Source organism: Lutra lutra, chromosome 9 (assembly GCF_902655055.1).
Source record: "Lutra lutra chromosome 9, mLutLut1.2, whole genome shotgun sequence".
NCBI classification, from domain to species: domain Eukaryota; kingdom Metazoa; phylum Chordata; class Mammalia; order Carnivora; family Mustelidae; genus Lutra; species Lutra lutra.
The window spans coordinates 128,096,777-128,116,166 of NC_062286.1; the positions used below are offsets into that span (position 1 = coordinate 128,096,777).

The following is a 19,390-nucleotide window of genomic DNA, read 5'->3' on the forward strand; positions in this document are numbered from 1 at the left end:
TGGAATCAGAGAACCTGGTTTCGAACCCCAGCAACTCCTCTTCCAAGTTTCGTGACCTTTGCCAAATCACGGAACCTCTGTAAATCTCAATCTTACCACCTATAAAATGGGTTAATTACAGCACTTAGCCACCATCAGAATTAGTGTAAGGATCAAGTGAACTGTGGCACGTGAAGTGTGTATTCACTCACTCGTGACAAGTATTTTCTAAGTACCAACTATGTGCCAGATGTGGGAGTATGGCCGTGAATAGGAGAAATTCGCCACCTGGAGCTTACAGACCGGCCTAGCCTAGGGCTCTGTGCATAGTAGGTACCCATGAATGGTAATGGCTATTTTCAGGATTATTACCTAGAGAGTGATTTTTCTCCCCAAGGGTTGGACTTCCCACAGGAATTGCCTGCCCAAGGGCCCACAGACTTGGCTCCAGGAGTGCTCTGCACACCCCCTACCCCCACCCTGCATGGTGAGCCTGCCAGCAACAGCATCCCACAGGCCCGAGTCAGCAGACATCTCCTGCCTAAATAAGGACAAGGCGCCCAGAAGAGCTTTCTGTGAGCCTGAGGAATGTGACAGCTGAGGCCTCCCTGCCAGCACCCTCCCCCACCTCTGGCCTCCGGCCCCTCCCAAGGTGGGGCTCGGGCTATGGCATTCCAGCTTTTTCCAGAGCAGCCCCCAGTGTCCCCAACACCCCCGTTATCCTACTCCAGGCTGCTCTGAAAACTGATAAGGAATCTTGGGAAGGAATTCCAGGCAGCTACAACTGTCCCCAAGGGCTGGGCATCTCTGCCACCACAAGGATAGGGAGGAAAATCCCCAGGGAGGGACCAAACCCAGCCCCAGAGAATCAAATCCCTTTGTTCAAAAAGCATGTCCAGAGATTTTATTGGGTCCAGGCCCTGTGCCAGGCTCCAGAGGGGAAGCTGACCCTGCGGGTGTCTTCCTCTGACAAAACTGTGTCATGGCAGTCCTGACTGGGATAAGTCTATGGGGTGGTGGAAGGGAAACACAGTTAGCCCAGAGATGGGATCAGGGCAGACCTCTTAGACAAGTTCATGCTCAGGCAGTGGTTGAGCGGGAACTCTGGCAACAGATGACCTGGCTTCGAAAACTGGCCCTGCTTCTTCCAAGCCGTGTGACCTTGAGCAAGCTACTTTCTTGCTCTGTGCCTCAGTTTCCCCATCTGTGGCAAGGGTGAAAAATAACACCATCCTCACAGGGTTGGGAGGATTGCACGTGCTGATATGTGCAAAGTGCTTAGAGCAGTCAGAGGACTTGTGTCCTCAGGCTTTGTTTCGGGGGACCGGAGAGCTTCTCCACACCAGGGAAGCTGAGGGTGAAGGGGGGGCTGCTAATAATTGTATCCAGCGTGAAGCAGGACTGGCCCGGGCATTCCAGGCCATGGGATCATCCCAGCCTTGACCACACCGAGGTGCCAAGTGAGGCTGAAGACTGGTAACGGTGTCTGTCACTCTGTGAGCCCTGCAGCACGGAACACCATCCCAGCACACAGTAGGTGCAGGGAGGGGAAAAAAAAAAAAAACAAAAAACACACCGATAATGAAGGCATTTAAAACTGAGACTTGGTCCTGAGTCCAAAGAAAAATCAAGGGTTTCGATGCTTGAATTAGGAGCTGTTTATTGAGCTCTTCACGTGGGTCCATGCCTGGGCCCTGGGGTGTGTGTGTGTGTGTGTGTGTGTGTGTGTGGCATGAACAGGGAGGGGAAAGCAGTGTCCCAAGGGAGCAAAATAAAGAAGCAAAGGATTCCCTTCCTGGTGACCAACCACGGCTGGCCAGACAACGAGGAAGGATTTGGAGACACAGAAAAGACACTGTCAGGGAGGAGTCAGGCTGCAGGCGGCCTGAGGAAGGTGTTCATGGGCACAGATCCAGTGCAGAGAGGGCACCCTGGGAAGGGTATGGGGATCTGCGTGAGCAAAGGCTGAGAGGAAGGGGGCCTGTGGGGAGCGGAGGGCATGTTGTAGTGGCTAAGAACCACATCCTAGGACCAGGTCCCAGGGTCCAAGTCCCATCTTTGCTCCCTACGCAGGGGCTGACTTCCAGCAACTCCGCAACCGTACTAGACTTCACTTCCTGCAGCAGTAAAACGGAGCTAACTACACCGTCGCCCTTCAGCTTGCAGGAAACGGAGATGGTGCCTGGGAGCTTCCGTTCAGTTGTGGGTATGCTGCAAATGCGGGAGCAAGCTCCATGAGGAAGGGATTTTTGTCTGTTTTGTTCATTGCTGAATCCCCAGCACCTAGAACAGGGCAAGGCCCAGAGTAGGTGCTTCACAGAACTTTGCTGAACAAATAGACAGCAGCCGTTACTATGATTATCATCATTTCTATGCAGCGGTCGGCCTGGCCCAGCTGGAGTGGAGGAGGAGAAAGGAGCCTTGTGCACAGACGGGGAGACAAGCCCGGCCAGGTGGAGGATGTGCCTGCCGTCCTGAGGCCAGCAAGTCCCAGAGCAGGAACTGAATGGGCTCTTCAACCCCACCTGGTCTACCCTTTTCTCTGCCCGCCTTCTGGAAGCATTTCCTGGGTGCCTCCCAGGTGCGGGTCTCCAACAAGGCAACGGAATATAAAGAGTAGAGCCCAGGCCGTAGGAAGCCACAGACTAGCAGAGAAGACCGACAGGAAAACACTCCACTTTGGGATGCTCAGGCCTCTAGAGCCGGGAGCCCCAAAGGAACAAGGAGCTGACAGCTGGGCTCTGGCCGCATGCAGAGCAGGATGGAGGAACCAAGCACCAGGTTAGCTGTGCGCGGGAGCCAATCCTGTCACCGCTCTGCCCGGCTCTGCACGCGGGCACGGCACTTGGGTGGCATGAAATGGGCCACAGTGGTGGTATTCCCACCACGGAGGCCACCAGACTCAAGGAAGCGGTTTCCCACCTGCCTGCACTACCCCCGAGAGCTACTTTATCAGGACGCGACTTCTCAGATTTGACGTGAACCACAAAACCTTAACTGCGCAGGTTCAGACCATTGTGTTTCACCTCCCCTCTGGACAATTCCTGTGACCCCCTTTGAAAAACAGGTTCCTAGCTGTGTTGACAAAAAGCTCTTGAGGTCTGTCATCCCTGACTGCGGCTCTCCTACCTACTGCAGGACAATTCGAGGAGCGGCGTCTGTGTACGAAAGGAAACCTGCAGTTTGTTCTATGAAGGAGGTGGGGGAGCAGAAGAGGATCCCTCTTCTCCCTGAGTGTCATCCTTGGAAAGTGACAAAGTCTTATTGTCAGCTCTGAGGCTGTGGTCTTAGTGTCCACATTCCTGTGAGCTGGTCCATCAGAGAAGCCAGGGAAGAAGTCAGAAAGGGTTTTCTGAAAAGAGGCAAGTGCAGGAGCCAAGGCACATGGGATGTTAAGACTAAAACACACAGGGGCACCTGGGTGGCTCAGGAGGTTAAGCCTCTGCCTTCGGTTCTGGTCGTGATTTCAGGGTCCTGGGATCGAACCCCGCATCGGGTTCTCTGCTCAGCAGGGAGCCTGCTTCCCCCATTTTCTCTGCCTGCCTCTCTGCCTACTTGTGATCTGTCAAATAAATAAAATCTTAAAAAAAAAAAAAAAGACTAAAACACACACATGCACAGTTTAAGAACCTGGGCAAGTTCAGCCTGACAATGTCAGTGTTATGAGTGAAGAAGGACCTAGGAGAAAGGCAGATGATAAAGGACCTCGAAGGCCATGGTCATGGAGCATGGCTGAGACCAGTCAGTTCATCAGACCAGTTTCCTCTTCTTCTGGGCATACACCTGCCGGGACTGTTCCCCAGCAACCCTCGCAGGAAGGTGTGGCCATGGGACTGGCCTCTGGCCAATGGAAATTAAGAGGACAGGACGAGCCCTCCTTCCTGGCCTGGCCAATAAAAACTACCCACTTGCATTTATTCTGGGTGTTTTTCCTTTTCACTGGCTTCATGCAGAAGAGCATGAGGACCTTGGAAGCCAAGTGCTGAGGACGGCAGAACCGTCAGGTGGAAGGGGGCTGGGCCTCCGAACTGCTCGAGAGCTCACTGCCCGCCGACAAGGGCACCGATTTTGAACTTTCCATGGTGGGAAGTAAAATTAAGCTTGATCTGTTCCACAGCGCCACATGTGAAGGAAGTCAGTCGCTGACAAGCAATGAGTGAATGTCTGCTGTGTGCAAAGCCGTCTTAACATGGGTGCCTCTCACCCAGAACTCCCCAGAATCTCATTCCTACAGCACAGACCCTTCAGAATCGGCTTTCCTCCTCTCCCTGAGGCTCCGGGACGACGGAGAGGAGAAACCTGTCTCTTCAGGCCAATATTTGTAACTGTGGAATACTTAGCACTTGGGACCAAAATGACAGGTGACACCAGGACATTCATTAGGTAACACTGTTACTTTTTTTTTCTTTTTAAGATTTTATTTATTCATTTGACAGCGAGAGAGAGAGAGAGAGAGAGAGCGTGCGCACAAGTTGGCAGAGAGGCAGAAGGAGAGAGAGTAGCAGACTTCCCACTGAGCAGAAGGCCGATGTGGGCCTCGATCCCATCACAACCAGACGCTTAACCGACTGAGTCACCCAGGCGCACCAACACTGGTCTTTCAAAATTAAAATTCAACCACCCTGATTTCATCAATGAGAAAGTCTCCTTTGGTGCTTATTTGTAGATCTTTAATGAGTCTCTTATGTTCCACTGTTTAGCAGAGAGAGCACAGCAGCAAGCAGACTTGATCTGAGTTTTTCACGAGCAACAATCTGAAGGATGGTTTAATGATGTTTTTCTTTTTCTTGTATGTGTATGTGCCTTTTTTCCCCCCTAACTTTTTATCTAATGCTGGATTTCTATTTATGGTAATGATGTAAAAAGTTCCTTTAAAAAAATAAATGTAGGTTTAAAAAATTAAAAATATTTTTTAAATAGTAAAGAAATAAAAAGCCAGAGGGTACATGGATACAGCGTGGCTTACGAAGGTACATCAGCGACTGGCATCCGGGAAACCCTGCCTCACCACATGCTGTCTCATCTCTGAGCCTTTGACCGTGGTGGTCCCTCTGCCGGCTCTTCCATGCTGATCTCGTCGGGCCACCGTGGCCTTGGCTGGGGTTGAAATCGTCTCCCAAAGGAGTTGTGGCAACAATAGCTGAACGTGGCAGCTGCACGTGGCTGGGGCATGAGAAAAGCCATGCAAGGAGACGGCTCTGGGTTGGCTGTTTTTCCCAAGGACAAGTAAAGGAGAGCTCAGTGTGCCAGGAAACAGAGACCCACAGAGGCAGGGACCGGCAGGGTCATTCAGCATGTCAGTGGCAGAGCCCTCTCACCCTCGTTTCACGTGGATGGGAGGATAAAATGGGACGACGACTACACACAGACTCTGATGGAGTCATTGCCCTTCGGGGATCTTATCCTAGAGATATAATATCCCGCAGATGAAATGATGAGTGTCCAGCTTTATTTAACAAAGCAAAATTCTGGAAACGACCCTAATGATCATGTTCAGGCAAGAAGGTCCGGATTCAACAAATTATGACCCAGCTATATAATGGAATAAGATGCAGGTGTTTAAAAAAAAAAAAAAAAAACAACTGACAAAGGTCTTTACTGGGGAAGATATGGAAAGATCTCCAATACAGACACAGCAGAGAAGAAATCAAAGTTCAGAATAGTATGTGTTATATGTTACCTTTTGTGTAAGCAAGAGAAAATAGGAAATTCAAGTATGCATTTGCTCGTGTTAAGTGGAACTGCATGAAATTGCCATTTTGTAGGTCGGACATGGTCAATTTCATGGAATGCACCTTCATGTACGCACAGCGTTAACTGGAAGGAAAGGGAAGAAACCGCAAACAACGGTTGCCCATGGGGTGTGGAGGTGTCCTCAACGGAGGACAGGGAGGGGAGGCGGACTCCACAGTTTTATAACAGTGGCGTTCTGAACCACAGGAACATGTAGCCTATTTTTAAAAATAAAGGAAAAAATAATTCTGGTTCCAGGATGGCTTTTCTGCTGCATGAAGACTATCTCTACATCCACCCCAGTTGGGGTGGTCAGGGAAGAACTGCGCCGGCATGGAGCCTGCCTCAGGTTTACCCTGACAAATCCCCTCGTGGAGGGCCCGATCTGTGGCATTTCTGACTCTCTACCAGGTGGATCAGAGCTCAGGGCTCCCCGCCCAACCCTCAGCCAGGCTTCTGGCAAGCCCTGTGGGGTACGGTATAGGTAGTGGGCTTCCGTGATCTCGGATAACACCCCTTTCCAGATACGGCTGCCCGAGCCAGGGCTGACGGGAACAGCGCTCGGCAGTAATGTGATTAGCTCCTACAAGCGATGTGGCTTGGCCAAAGGTGGATCTGGAGATGGATTCCACTGCACCCCTCCTTCACATCTGGGGTGCCACTCCACACCCCTTCTCGAGACATCAAGAGAGGCTCCCTGGCATGACTGCTGGGACTGTGGAAACTCCTTGGCGATCCCAGCTGATGGAAAAGCAGAGCAGACCCTCGAAGGCAGAGGCCGGGGGAAGGGCCTGCATCAGCTTAGATCGGAGAGGAACCCTGGGGTGGTTAAGAAGGTTTTTATAGTTTTTACAGAGCAGACATTGCCAGGTGCTCACCAAATATCCATTTCCTCCACCTTCCCCACTCCCATGTATAGGAAAACATGTCTGGCTAAAAATATTCATCTTCCCAGACTCCTTGCACGCAGGGAAGTGGCTCCATGAGAGCCACTCTGGAGAATAAAATGTAAATCCCTGGGGTGGGATTCACTCCCCCATGAAGGGAAGCTGTTGCTTTGTGGCCTCGACTCTGGGATGCAGAGGTGAAGCTAGGGGTGCAATGGCTGTCTTGGAGAACGACAGAGGCCATGATCTCAGGAGAGCAGAAGGGAAAGACACCTGGAGATGGGTCCTTGTGGGCATCCTGGGGCTGCTGCAACCCCTGGCCCTGCCTCCCTGATCTCTTGTGAGGTCCGCCCAATGGTTAAGACGCTAGAGGCAGGTTGTGTCACCAGCAGCTGAACGCCATTCTAACTGGTCCAGTCCTGCAGCTAACTGGTCTAACTGGGATCGGTGCTCAGAAGCCACAGAGAGCAAACATTCTTCTGGTTTTAGCAAACCCAAATGTCAAAGTTGGCCTGGACCTTCCCAGGAGGGGTGTCTCCTATGCCCAGAGATGCAGAGGCCGTGACGGCAGGGCCGCCTGGCAAAGATGACGGGAAAGGCACTCTGATACTGGCTGGGGCTGGACCAAACAGCCTTGCTTGCTTTAATCATACCCACTTTGGGAGGTGAGGAAAGGACCCCAGGATGTGTGCCCAGTTATGTCTGGGTGAGGCTGCTGCCCTACCATGACCTGCAGGGCCCTCCCCGGCACTGTGCAATAGGGCCGTCATGGGGGACACGGGCTCCCTCTGCGCCGTCCGAGGCGGCAGCTATCGGGCACTGGACATGTGCCTGTGCAACTGAAGAATGGAACTTTCCCTTTACTTACTTTCATCTAATTTAAATTTAAATTGCCACATGTGACCAGTGGCTCCCATGTTGACAGAGTGATCTGTCCCTGCCCCAGCACCACACTCGGTCTGGCCTCTTCTACTGTCCTCTCCCGCTGCCTCCCTGCTGCTCCCACGCTGAAGCCTTCACCTCGCTCGGCTCACAGACACCCCACTGCTGATCCTTTCATTCCTTGGTGTCAACTTCTCAGCGAGGCCAACCCTGACCACGTGGGTGAAAAGGCAGCTCGCCCCCACCAACATCCTCCCTCATGTACTTACTCTGTCAGCTGTGGTGTTTGCCTCCTCAACTAGAATTTCAACTCCACGAAAGCCGGAATCTTTAGCTTTTCTTCCCCCCAAGAGCCTAGAACGCTACCTGGCCCACAGAAGGTGCTCAGTAAATATCGGCTGAATGTATAGGAAGGCTTACATGAGTCAAATGGAGGGCGCTTCCTATCGTGACATGCTTGGGACCTAATGTTAATGTCCTGAGCCTCACCCCGTGCTGGGCGCCATGCCAGGAGCTGGTATCTGTCAGTGACCATGGCAGGCATACCTCCATACCCTAAGGAGTATACAACCTAGGGAAGACGGGACGAGTTCGGACAATGGCAGAGGGTGGGTAGCAGTTGGGGTAGGGGCACCTAACACAGGGAACCAGAACGAGAAGGGAGCTCTGAGGAAGAAACGTCTGCACTGAGTGAGGCCTGATGACGACAAGGTGTTAGCAAGCTAAAGATTAAGGGAAGACCATTGCAGGCAAATGGAACAGGATGTACGAAGGCAGAAAAGAGAACGGCCCTTTGGGGGAGCTGTGGCTGAAGAGGAGTCATGGGGAGGGCAGTGTGAGATGGGGCTGGTGGGGTAAGTTGGAGCCAGATTAGGGGCCAAAGTCAGAAATCTGAAACTTCTTATAAGCAGATATACCTGACCCCATGTCACGTCTCCTCAATCTTCTCGTGATCTCACCCACTGCTGTGGAAGCAAGTTCCACATGTGAAAACATCCCCAGGCACTGCTGGTGTCTCACACCAGCACAGTTTTCTGCTTTCTGCCCAGAGTCCGCTCTGATGATGCAGGAGGCCCAGGAGGCCCCACGCCCCCAAGTGCAAGCACACCAGGGAGTGGAGGAAGATTTATGTCCCCAGGGGATGTCTTTGGTGAAGGGAGGGGCTAGAGTGGGGGGAAGAGACAGGGTTTGGTCCACCCACCCTCTGTCCCCCAGGTGCACAATCTTGGTGGGGGTTCTGTACTGAGGTCCCAGCCCAAACCACTCCCTGCAGCCTACAGTGATGCCTCTATAACATGCACTTAGACTGGCTCTTCCTTCTTCCCTGTTTCTACTCTACCCACTCACCGCCCCCTCACCTTCTCCTTCCTACATTACCTCCCACCTCAGCTCTCTGCACCCAAATCCTTGCCTCAGGCTCTGCTTTCAGGGGAACCCAAACTAAGAGCCCCAGGAAAGTTCTGCTTACCAAAGCAGCATGCTCCGGCTTACATTTATAAAAGCTCACTCAAGCTGTGGTGCAGAGGAGAGTACAGGGCAAGAGGAGTGAAGAGCTGCTGAGGGGCCCTTTCAGTGGTGCAGCAAGAGGGGCTGGTGGCCAGCACTCAGCCGGTGGCCATGGAGACAGAGGGAAGGGTCCGGGGACAGGACCAGAGGCTCGGTGGCAAGGTGGGTGATGTGCAGGCTTGGCCTGTGCCTGCCTGGCTGTGAGAACCAGCCCCGCCAAGTTGCAAAGGCGCTATTTTTAGAGAGCTGGGTGTTTACTTGAAGGATTGGAAGACTGGGCTTTATTTTTATCTCCTCTCCCAATGGCAGGACTCACTGGTGTGGACTTAGGAAGTCAACTGGAAGTTGAATTGGGCTTTGGAAACCCAGGGGAGCAAAGTGGCTTGCACTTGGGAAAGAGGAGCTTGGAGGAAGAGCCTGATGGCCTCTCCATGTTCCACTCGCCTGAGTTTCCGGTGATAGAACAGGCCACGGCCTCTATGCACCAAGCACCTGCTGAGCGCCAAGACCACGCAAGCCCTCTGTGCACATCACCTCATGGAATCCTCACCATAACCCGCGAGGCAAGGCTGACACTGTCCCCACTCTACAGATATGAGGAACGTGAGGCTCGGAAGACCAAGGACACGCAGCCAAGTAACAATGTGGGAATTGAGCCTCAATTTCTCCATCTCCCCAGCCTATGGTCTCAACCGCTCTGCCGTGCAAAAGGAATGGCCAGGCACCAAGGTCCCGGCACAGAATATCAGACTGGCAGGATAATGACTTGAAATGTTCAAGGACATCCTCTTCCAACTGTGGTTAAGGGGGCCCAGTCTGGATCTGAGAATTCAAAGCCTGGTGTTGGGCCTCTGAGCTCGTTAGTTTCCTCGCCTACGAAATGGGTTATTTATTACATATAAACAATCCCTCCCTCATGAGGACTAAATGAGATGATGCACATAAAGGGTATCAGCACAGAGCCTGGCGTGCGGTGGTGAGAACGGGCACTGTCCTAAGCACCATCCTCTCGTATGCCCCACAACACAGGTGCTCCCACAATCCCATTGTAGAGACACAGAAAGGGAGATGCGGAAAGTTTCAGGAGAAGTCACTTGCCTGCACGGCCAGCCAGCGTCTGGGACTAGAACACAGCCAGCTTACCCCGGAGCTGAGCCCTTGACCACTCACTATTCTGTTACTGTTATTCCAACACCCTGTGTCCTGGCCCTTCTGGCACAGACCTCTGACTCCCTTGTGCTGCTGGAGCTCAGCTCAAGTGCCAGGGTCAGGGGCCAAGTCGGCCTTGCCACTGGGATGCAGGGAAACACTTGCATTGATAGAAAGCGCCATTTTTCTCCCAAATGTGCAGGCTATTGGCCTATCTATTCTCTGAGTCTGCTATTGGGGCTTTAAAAAAAAAATCAAGCTGGAAAGGTTCTGGAGAGGAAATGTAAGCCCAGTTCATAGGGCTAAGGGTCGGGGAGAGAAAAACATTCCTTTCCATCTTCTAGAGCCCTACGCTCTTCCTAGCTGATTTACTAAATGTGATCCAGCAGTCAACTGAGGGTTCACCAGAGCCCTCCAGCCATGCCTCTCTCTCTCTCTCTCTGCTCGGCCCCTCTCTCTGCAAGATCCTGGCGGGTGGCCATCCCTTTCCAGGTCTCAGTTTCCCCATCTGTGAAATGAACACATTGGGCTGTGTCCTCCCTGAGGTGCCTTCCAGCTCTGACCAGTTTCTTCTGAGGAATGACAGGAGCTCGTTGGGTCTTTTCTCAGGATTCCCACTCTCCAAGCTCAGAAGGCCTGGCTACCGCAAGTACACTGCCCCATAGTTTGAACATCTTGCTGCCGGGGTCCAGGCAAGGTCTTCTCTCTCCCCAGACCACTCAGCTCAGAGGCCAGCCTTGGAATCACAGCTGCCTCATGTATGTCACAGGAGTCCCACTCTGACAACTCAGGACATTCCATTTACCCCGGTCTTCAGTCTCTGGGAGCAAAGAGATTTTGTCCACTGGCCATTCTCCAAGGAGGGAAGTGATGGAGGGCAGAAGTCGAGTGTCAGGGGCCTCTCCAACATTTCAAGGCCATCTCTGGGGAGTTGAATCCCCCTCAATGGAACCCCACATCCGGGAAGAACCAGGAGGCAAGCCAAGGACAAGCTTTTCCCTCTATGAGCATGGGTAGTTCACAGTGGTCACTGGGTTTATGGAACACCCGACTGTCTTCAAATAATTTGGCAAAGAGGCAAAAGACTGATAATACATGGTGTTGGTGAGGGTGTGAGGAAAGCTGTCCTCCTGAGCACTGGTGGTGGTGAGGGGAGGGTATAAATTCGGTGCAACCCCTTAGGAAGTTAGCTGGGTTCTGGTAATCATGAAAACACATTCTTTATGACTTGGCAATTCCACTTCCAGGAATTTAACCCATAGATGTGGATCTGTACGAGCAAGGACAGGCAGTAGGCTAGGAATCTGGTGCCCCTTGCAACAATTATTCTTAAATATCTATTGAACATATATGATGGGGGGACACTGGACAGGGGTGGTTTGGATTGCTACTTGTTTGCATTAATTCATTCAAATCCAGGACTAAAACACAGGTAGCCCACCCTTGAGCACTTGAGTACTTGGGGAGAGAGACCACCAAGTTACCTCTTGACAGTAAATGCCAAGAATCAGTCCCTTGCAAAGACCCAGATGGACTGGCATCGTATTTCCAATGCATTCCAAGGCTGGTCGGATGTCGGTGATGGAGTAAGATGGCTGACTGCGTCACTCCTTTCACAAGCATACTCCTCTGGGAGCAAGAGTATGTGTCCAAGGATGTTCACTGCAGCCTCTTTGTAATCATGAAGGCAAGAGATGGTTATCATCTCCATCAAGATAGATCTGGTTAAATAAATCAGGATACTTCCAAACTGTGGAATAGTATGCAGCTGTTAAGAAGAACAGGGCAGATACATGGCATAAGATAAAAAAAAAAATCTCAAAACATATGAAGTCGAAAGAGTAAGCTAAAGAACATTATGCAGGTAATCCTAGTTGCAAAAGCAAAGAAAAACAACACCGCAGAAAGGATAAGCGGAAGAGGGCTGTGAGTGAGCTCTTAACAGTGGTTACACCAGAGAGGTGGCTGAGAATGGAGTAGGAGAGGGGTTTGATTGCTTATCTCTTATTGTTCTGAATGTCATTGAATTTAACCAGTATGTTTCCCTGAACAATGGTAAAAGAGAAAAGGAGAAAAAAAGAAAAGAAATGAGAGAGAGAGGGAGGGAGGGACAGAAGCTCAGAGTACGTGAGGCAGCAGATGTAATGGCTAAGATCACGCACCCTGGGGCCAGACTCTCAGCCTAGCATGGGCCAGCAGTGTGGCGTGGAGCATGTTAAAGCAGTCTCTGTGCCACCAGGAGAACGAGCTGAGTGAACGCAGCCAGGCACCTAGAACAGTGTCTGCACACAGTACGGCTGATGCTCAAGCTGGCGTTCATAGCCCACCCTACTCTGGCTCTCCGTGGCCTTCCCAGCCTTATCTCTAGTCTCCTCGCCGCCTGCTCCAGCTCCCCATGACTCACTACTCCCAAAATACACCACACACGTTCCTACCACCGTGCCTCTACCTGGAACGACCTTTCTCTCCCTCTTGCCCATCTGGCAAACCCTCAACCAGCGTCACCCACCACTGCAGGGAGCTCTCCCAGACCCCCCGGGGGCGGTTCCTTGTTCTTTCCTGGGGCCTCCCTCCAACCCACCGTGGGCTGTGATGAAGCCCTGTCCCTCTTGCCGCTAAGCTATGAGTCCCCGGAGGCTGCTGACCCCACAGCGACCGATGCGCTGGTGCCCCGTGCCCCAGTCGGAGCCTGGCACAGAGCACATGCTAATCAGTTTGTGACAGAAAACCTGCCAAAGGTCAGATAATGGTTAAGAGCATTTGAGAACCAGGTCTCCCAACTATGCTGTTACTCAGCTGAATTATTTGAGATACTTAACCTTGGTTTCCTCATCTGTCAAGTGGTAATAATTGTACCTTCCTCATAGGGTCATTCTGAGGATGAACTAAGTTACTACATGTAAGGAACTTGGAATCATGCCTGGTTCCCAGAAATAAGGACGATTATGGATATCTGTCAAATGAGAATCAAATGAACAGGCTGAAACACAGGCAATTGCCAAGACCCCCACTGACGCCTAGTCCAAGGCCAGGCCCTCCCCCATCTGGGGGGTCTGGATACGCCAGTGGTGCTGGAAATGAGTGTTGGCAGTGCAAACCCCAGCCTCAAACAGCACCAGACCCATCTTTTCCTGTTACCTCGGCCAGGTGGATACGGGTCTTCCGAACCTGGCAATCTCTTGCCAATGTCTTTTTAACTAAAAGAGAGCAGACTCTGGGTTTAGCACCTTTGGTATTAACAGTGTGACTTCTGTTTCAGAACCTGATACTGGTTTCCCACTTTCAACAGTGATTAGAAAGTCTCCCTTTTCTTTTTTTTTTTTTTTAAAGATTTTATTTATTTATTTGACAGAGAGAGATCACAAGTAGACGGAGAGGCAGGCAGAGAGAGAGAGAGAGAGAGGGAAGCAGGCTCCCTGCCGAGCAGAGAGCCCGATGCGGGACTCGATCCCAGGACCCTGAGATCATGACCTGAGCCGAAGGCAGCAGCTTAACCCACTGAGCCACCCAGGCGCCCGAAAGTCTCCCTTTTCGATAAATGTACATAAGTACTTTTAAGTAAGTTGATTTAAAGATAGAGATAAACAAAGTCAGTGGAGGGAGTAAGGGATGCAGCAGGAACTGGGAGGTGGCACACAGAAGAGGCGAGTTTGGAAAACACAGTTGGAAGGACTGTAGAGAAGTCAGGTCTTCCCTCGGGGCAATTTCATTCTCAGGGTGGACTCTTAGATCTGTACAGATAAAGGATTCAGAGTAATATCTTATCCTGCCTTGCATACCAGCAACACAGAGGCCCTTTATATGAGCTAGGTTTTTTGTTTTTTTTTTTAACTCTCTTCAACACCATTTTGAAGAAGGAATTAATTTAATTCTCATTTGACTGAAGAGGCATGTAAGGCTCAGAGAGGTAAAGTAAGTCGCCTAGGGTCACACAGCTTACAGGAAGCTGAGCCCAGATTTAAACCTGGGTCCACCCAACACCACAGCCCAAGCTCTCGTTCCTGCCCACCTGAGAAATCACCTTCCAGTGGTAACCTTTTTCGGATTTAACTCTTGTCATATCATTATTTTCCTTTCAGAGATGAGAGAACCGAAGTCTGGAGATAAGGTAAGTACCGCAAGTAGGAGGCAAGGCCAAAGCAGTGCTCTTAACCACTCCCTGTGCTCCTTACGGAAGGGAGCCATTTATCATCACAGTGTTGGCATGACAGCCAGAAACATTCAGGCACTCCCCGAACACCCAGCTTTCCCTCCACCAGGATCCATGACCTTAAAAGGCATCACAAAAAGAGTTTTCAGCCACAAAATCATAAGACCAGCTCCCCATTGACCACGTACGTGGCTATGGGTGTGTCTTTGACCCTTTCTGTACTTCCATCTTCCCATCTGCTTGGGGAAGGAGTCAGACTATGTCCTAGAGCCCTGGATGGGTCCAGAGAGACACAATGTGAGCCACATGTGTCATTTTAAAGTTTTCTAATGGCCACATTCAGAAAAATTAAAAGGCACAGATGAATTTAATAATTATGTTATTGATATTATTAATTTAGCAATTATGTAATGATACATTTTATCCAGCTCAATACCCCTGAAACATAGTCATTTCAACATGTAATCAATATTAAAAAAATCATTGTAAAATTCGTGGGTTCCTTTACTCTTTTTTCTTGCTAAGTCTCCGAAATCCCGTGTGTGTTTCACACTTAACAGCACATCTCAGTTCAGATCAGCCCCATTTCCAGAGCTCAGCAGCTCCTGAGTGGCTGCCATATTGGACATTGCAGGTCTAGAATCTTTTCCAGTCTACAGTCCATTTTAGAGGGACATGACGCCTCAAGTTTTCTCTCTTATCCCTGGGAAAGCTCTCCTGATCCTAGACTCTGAGCCGGCAAGTTCCATAGAAGCCCAGGACCAAGAGCTTGAGGCCACACCAAGAGGAACCCCAGGTCTGCCTGAGAGCCAGGGAGGCTGGTGGCTGCTAGGAAGGCCCCCTGCTCCTCTGCAGCTCAATTACTCACCAAAACTTCTGCAGGAAAGACAATCCTGCTTTTCCTCCTAACCCAAAGATTCCCTTAATTGGAAATTCAGTCTGAGCGTTAAACCAAGCCAGGGAGCTGCCCCCCCACAGGGTAAGGGCCCTGTAGGCATACAGGACATGTTCCCTAGACATACAAGGAATCCAAATCCCCCCTGTGCCCCCCTCCCAGCAGAGCTCATGGGGGAAGCTGGACAATACCTTCTCACTCCAGAGATGCAGTTCCCAGCTATGGGCCTGGCAGCCTTCTCCAACTGAGCTTAACATCGTCATGTTCAAAGGCACAGGCCTTGGTGGCAAGGACAAGGAGGTCAGGGAAAGAAAGGGGGTAGAAGGGGGCAAGATTTTGCCTCCAGCAGGTGAGAACCTGGGGAAATCCCTCCTTCTTTCCAAGCCTCTATGTCCTCACCTTTGAAATCGAACAGGTTAGATGATGCCGATGACTGCTTTTGCTGCTGGCTGCTCTGTGCCAGGCATTTTAGAGGCATTAGCTCACCTACACCTCAAAACAACCCTAGGAGGAAAGAAGATCCAGGGCTCAGAGTGGTGAGGCCCCTTGATCACACAGCTTTTCAGGAGGGGAGCAAGAACGCGAACTCCCCATCTTCTGAATCAAGAGCCTAAGCTCTTACCTCTTGTAAGCTCTGCCCTGTCCCAGGGTGGCCCAGGACAGTCCAGGCTTACGCCTGTCACAATGATATGTCACTTGGCCTAATAATGAAAAATGTTCCCTTTGGAAAAAGGGACAAATCTTCCTTCCAGAAGAATTACAGCTAATGAATGTTGATACTCACCCCTTTAGAGCTTAATTCCAGACCTTTCTCCCTCTCAAGTGTGGACTGAACTTTAGTGTCTGGATTCCAAAAAACAGAGTATGGAAAGGAGGAAATGGTAACTTTACAGCATAGACACATGGCAGACACCAGGTGTTCAAGGTTAACGTCATCCGTGAGGAGTCACGTTGAGACCACGTGTCCCTGATACGATATGTTAAGGGCATCTTGCCTCCTGTGGTCTTCTTCCCCCAAGCCTATAACCTCAGTGTAACGTCAGACAAACTGAGGGATGTTCTACAAAAATGCCCAGCCAGTAATTCTCAAAACTCAAGGTCACGAAAAACAAGGGAAGGCTGAAAAACTGACCCAGAGCAGAGAAGACTAAAGAGACAGGATCACTGCGTGCAATGTGGATACCAGAGGGAATCTGGAACAGGAAATGTGCAGTAGAGGGAAAACTAGTGCAACTCAGACGAAGTCTGGAGTTAAATTAACAGCAATGTACCAGTATTGGCTGTGACCAATGTCTTATGGCAATGTAAGAACTTAATGCTACGGGGAACTGGGCTGAGAGTAGGGGTAATTTTCTTAAAATTTTAAAATACCTTCTTTCCAGCTTAATGATACTATCTGCACACACATTCACAGCAATTTAAAGTGTACCAAGTTCAGAGATAGCAAGATGTGCTGGTTCAAGCTTCAGAATCAGAAATTTAGGACCTGGAGCATTGGTTCTCCCGCTGGCTTACCAGGTGGTCTCAGGACATATTACATTCCTTCTCCGGGCCTCAGTTTCCACATCTGTATAATGAATTCACTGAACGACGACGATGACTAGGTAATACTTACTTTGCTAGGTGTCCAGCACTGTGATGGGTACCGTGATGTGTCCCCCAGTTTCCTCTTCAAATGGGAGGACTTATTTCTCCTCTCCTCCTCCCCTAGCCACTCAGAGGGGCACCGGCTGTCAGCCCTGCCCAGGGGTGGGGCTTGGCTGAAGAGAACCCTCCAGCCCCAGGTCACTCCCCTTTCTGGAGGGTAGCTGCAGCCACGGCAGAGGGTGTAAAGACCCAGCACCCTCTCCTCAACTAGGGATAACTCTGAAGGTCATTTCCACTGCGGCACACCCCTTGTGGTTCACAGAGGCCTTTGTGGAGAATGCACTATAGCCCAGCATCTCCCTCTGTCCAGCCCAGCTTCCTTCCCTTCCCCACAAATGTTGCCCCATAAACTCACCCCACGACAGGACTGTAAACCACGGGACCTGCGCTGCCTTTCTTAACCCCCAGACTAACCCTATTTTTATAGATTACATAATTGAGGTTGAAGACGAAAACTGATTTGGCCAAGAACGTATAACTAAGAAACGGTGGCGCCACGGTTGGGCAAACTGAAGCTCCGACAGGCAAACTCATGCGCCCAGGTCTCTGAGCTAACAACGACAGAACCAAGACTTGGTCCTATGTCTGTTCTATTCGGAAGACCACAGTGCCACAGCCTCCAGCCCAGGCCACTTAGAGCCTCCAGCAGGATTGCTATGGGCACCAGGACATACGAGTGCTTTTCACCACTGTCCCACCACACCCGCCACCCTCCCTGCAGCTCACTCCACATCTGCAGGAGGGGAAGAGTAACAGTACCTACCTTTTTTGAGATGTTGTAAAGATTAAGTGAGTTCATTTATGTAAAGGCCTCAGGACAGTGGCACATAGAGAGCCCTTTATAAATGGCAGGTTAAAAACAAATCACATAAGGAACATAAAGTTGCAAATGTGAGACATTGTAAGAAAACATCCTTGCAGTAGGTGCGCCTGGGTGGCTCAGTGGGTTAAAGCCTCTGCCTTCAGCTCAGGTCATGATCCCAGAGTCCTGGATCGAGCCCTGCGCCGGGCTCTCTGCTCAGCAGGGAGCCTGCTCAGCTCTCTCTGCCTACTTGTGATCTCTCTCTCTGTGTCAAATAAATAAATAAAATATTAAAAAAAAAAGAAAAGAAAAGAAAAGAAAACGTCCATGCAGTCGAGTGAGGTCAGCCTCTAACAGGGGGCTGGGCTCCATCAGCTCCCCGAGGAAGTCAGGCTGGACCTGAGCTCTGAGGAGGAGTAGGAATTAAATGGGCAATAAGGGGGAGGAAGAGCAGTCCAGGCGGGGAACCAGCAGGAACAAAACTCTCTGGCAGAAGGAACTAAAGAGGGATGATGCAAGTCCAGCATGACTAGCTCAGAGAATAAAATCCAGGTCCAGGGCAAGAGTGGTAGAAAAAGAGGCTGAATAGGAGTGTAGGAACCAGATTAGGAAGGGCCATTCACTACCTGGGTGATTTGGGACAAGTCACTGTATCTCTCTAAGCCTCATTTAACCCATGTGTAAAATGGAAATAAAACCAGAACTTATAAGGTACCATAAGGAGATTAAATGACTCAATATTTGTAAACTACTCAAACAGTGCCACATACACAGCAAGAACTATACATTTTGCAGACAATATTAAGACTTTTTCTTTTTTTTTTAAGATTTTATTTATTTACTTGAGAGAGAGAGAACATGAGAGGGGAGAGGGTCAGAGGGAGAAACAGACTCCCTGCTGAGCAGGGAGCCCGATGCAGGATTCGATCCTGGGACTCCAGGATCATGACATGAGCTGAAGGCAATTGCTTAACCAACTGAGCCACCCAGGTGCCCAAGACTTTTTCTGAAGTACACTGAGAAGACATGGAGGGGTCTGAATATGGATGAAAGCGTGGGTGCTGAATGGTTAGGAAGGTAAGTGGACTCAGGGCTAGTAGGTAGTTGAGTGACTGTAGCTGAGTGAGTGGAAGAGAGATGGACTGTTGAACGGAAGTTATGGTTGGGCTCTAGAGATGGCTGGCTGGCTGGATGATAGATGGGTGCCTGCAAGAGAGGGTAGGTGGGTGAGAGTGGATGTTGTTTCGGTTGATGGAAGCATGGTTGGGTGATGGGAGTGACTGGGTTTAAATGGAGGAGACTGGGCGAATGGAGGTGGTTAGGCGAATGAATGCATGAACGGATGTTAAGATGGATGACGGGGTGGATGGAAGAAGTAGAATGAATGTGGGTGGTCAGTGAACAAGGGGATGGGTAGGTGGCTGAATGGTTGTCTGGACGGGTGTCCAGGTGGTTGGGTGGATAGCTGGGTAACTGGAAGGCTGGGTGGGTGGAAGGGGGGAACGGTGGATGAGTGGATGGGGGTGGACGAGGATGTGGCTGGGTGCATGGGTAGCTGTCCAGAGAGATGTCAGAGAGGCTGAGTGAGGGGTCGTTGTCCTTATGGAGGGGTTATTCAGGAGGTTAGTGGAGAAGTTAGGTGAAGGAGGGGCTGGGTGAAGGAACAGATGACTGGGTGCCTGGATGGGTGTCTGGCGGCTGAATGGGTAAACAGAAAGTGGAGTGGGTAGGTGGGATGAAGAAATGGTTGTTCAGGAGCC

The 19,390-nt window shown here is 50.6% G+C and overlaps 1 protein-coding gene across 3 annotated transcripts in view; it reads right to left on the minus strand.

Moving 5' to 3' along the window:
• JPH2 (junctophilin 2) overlaps positions 1-19,390 on the minus strand; it is a 64,027-nt gene that overhangs the window by 22,137 nt on the left and 22,500 nt on the right. The gene's annotated exons all lie outside the window — the stretch shown is intronic.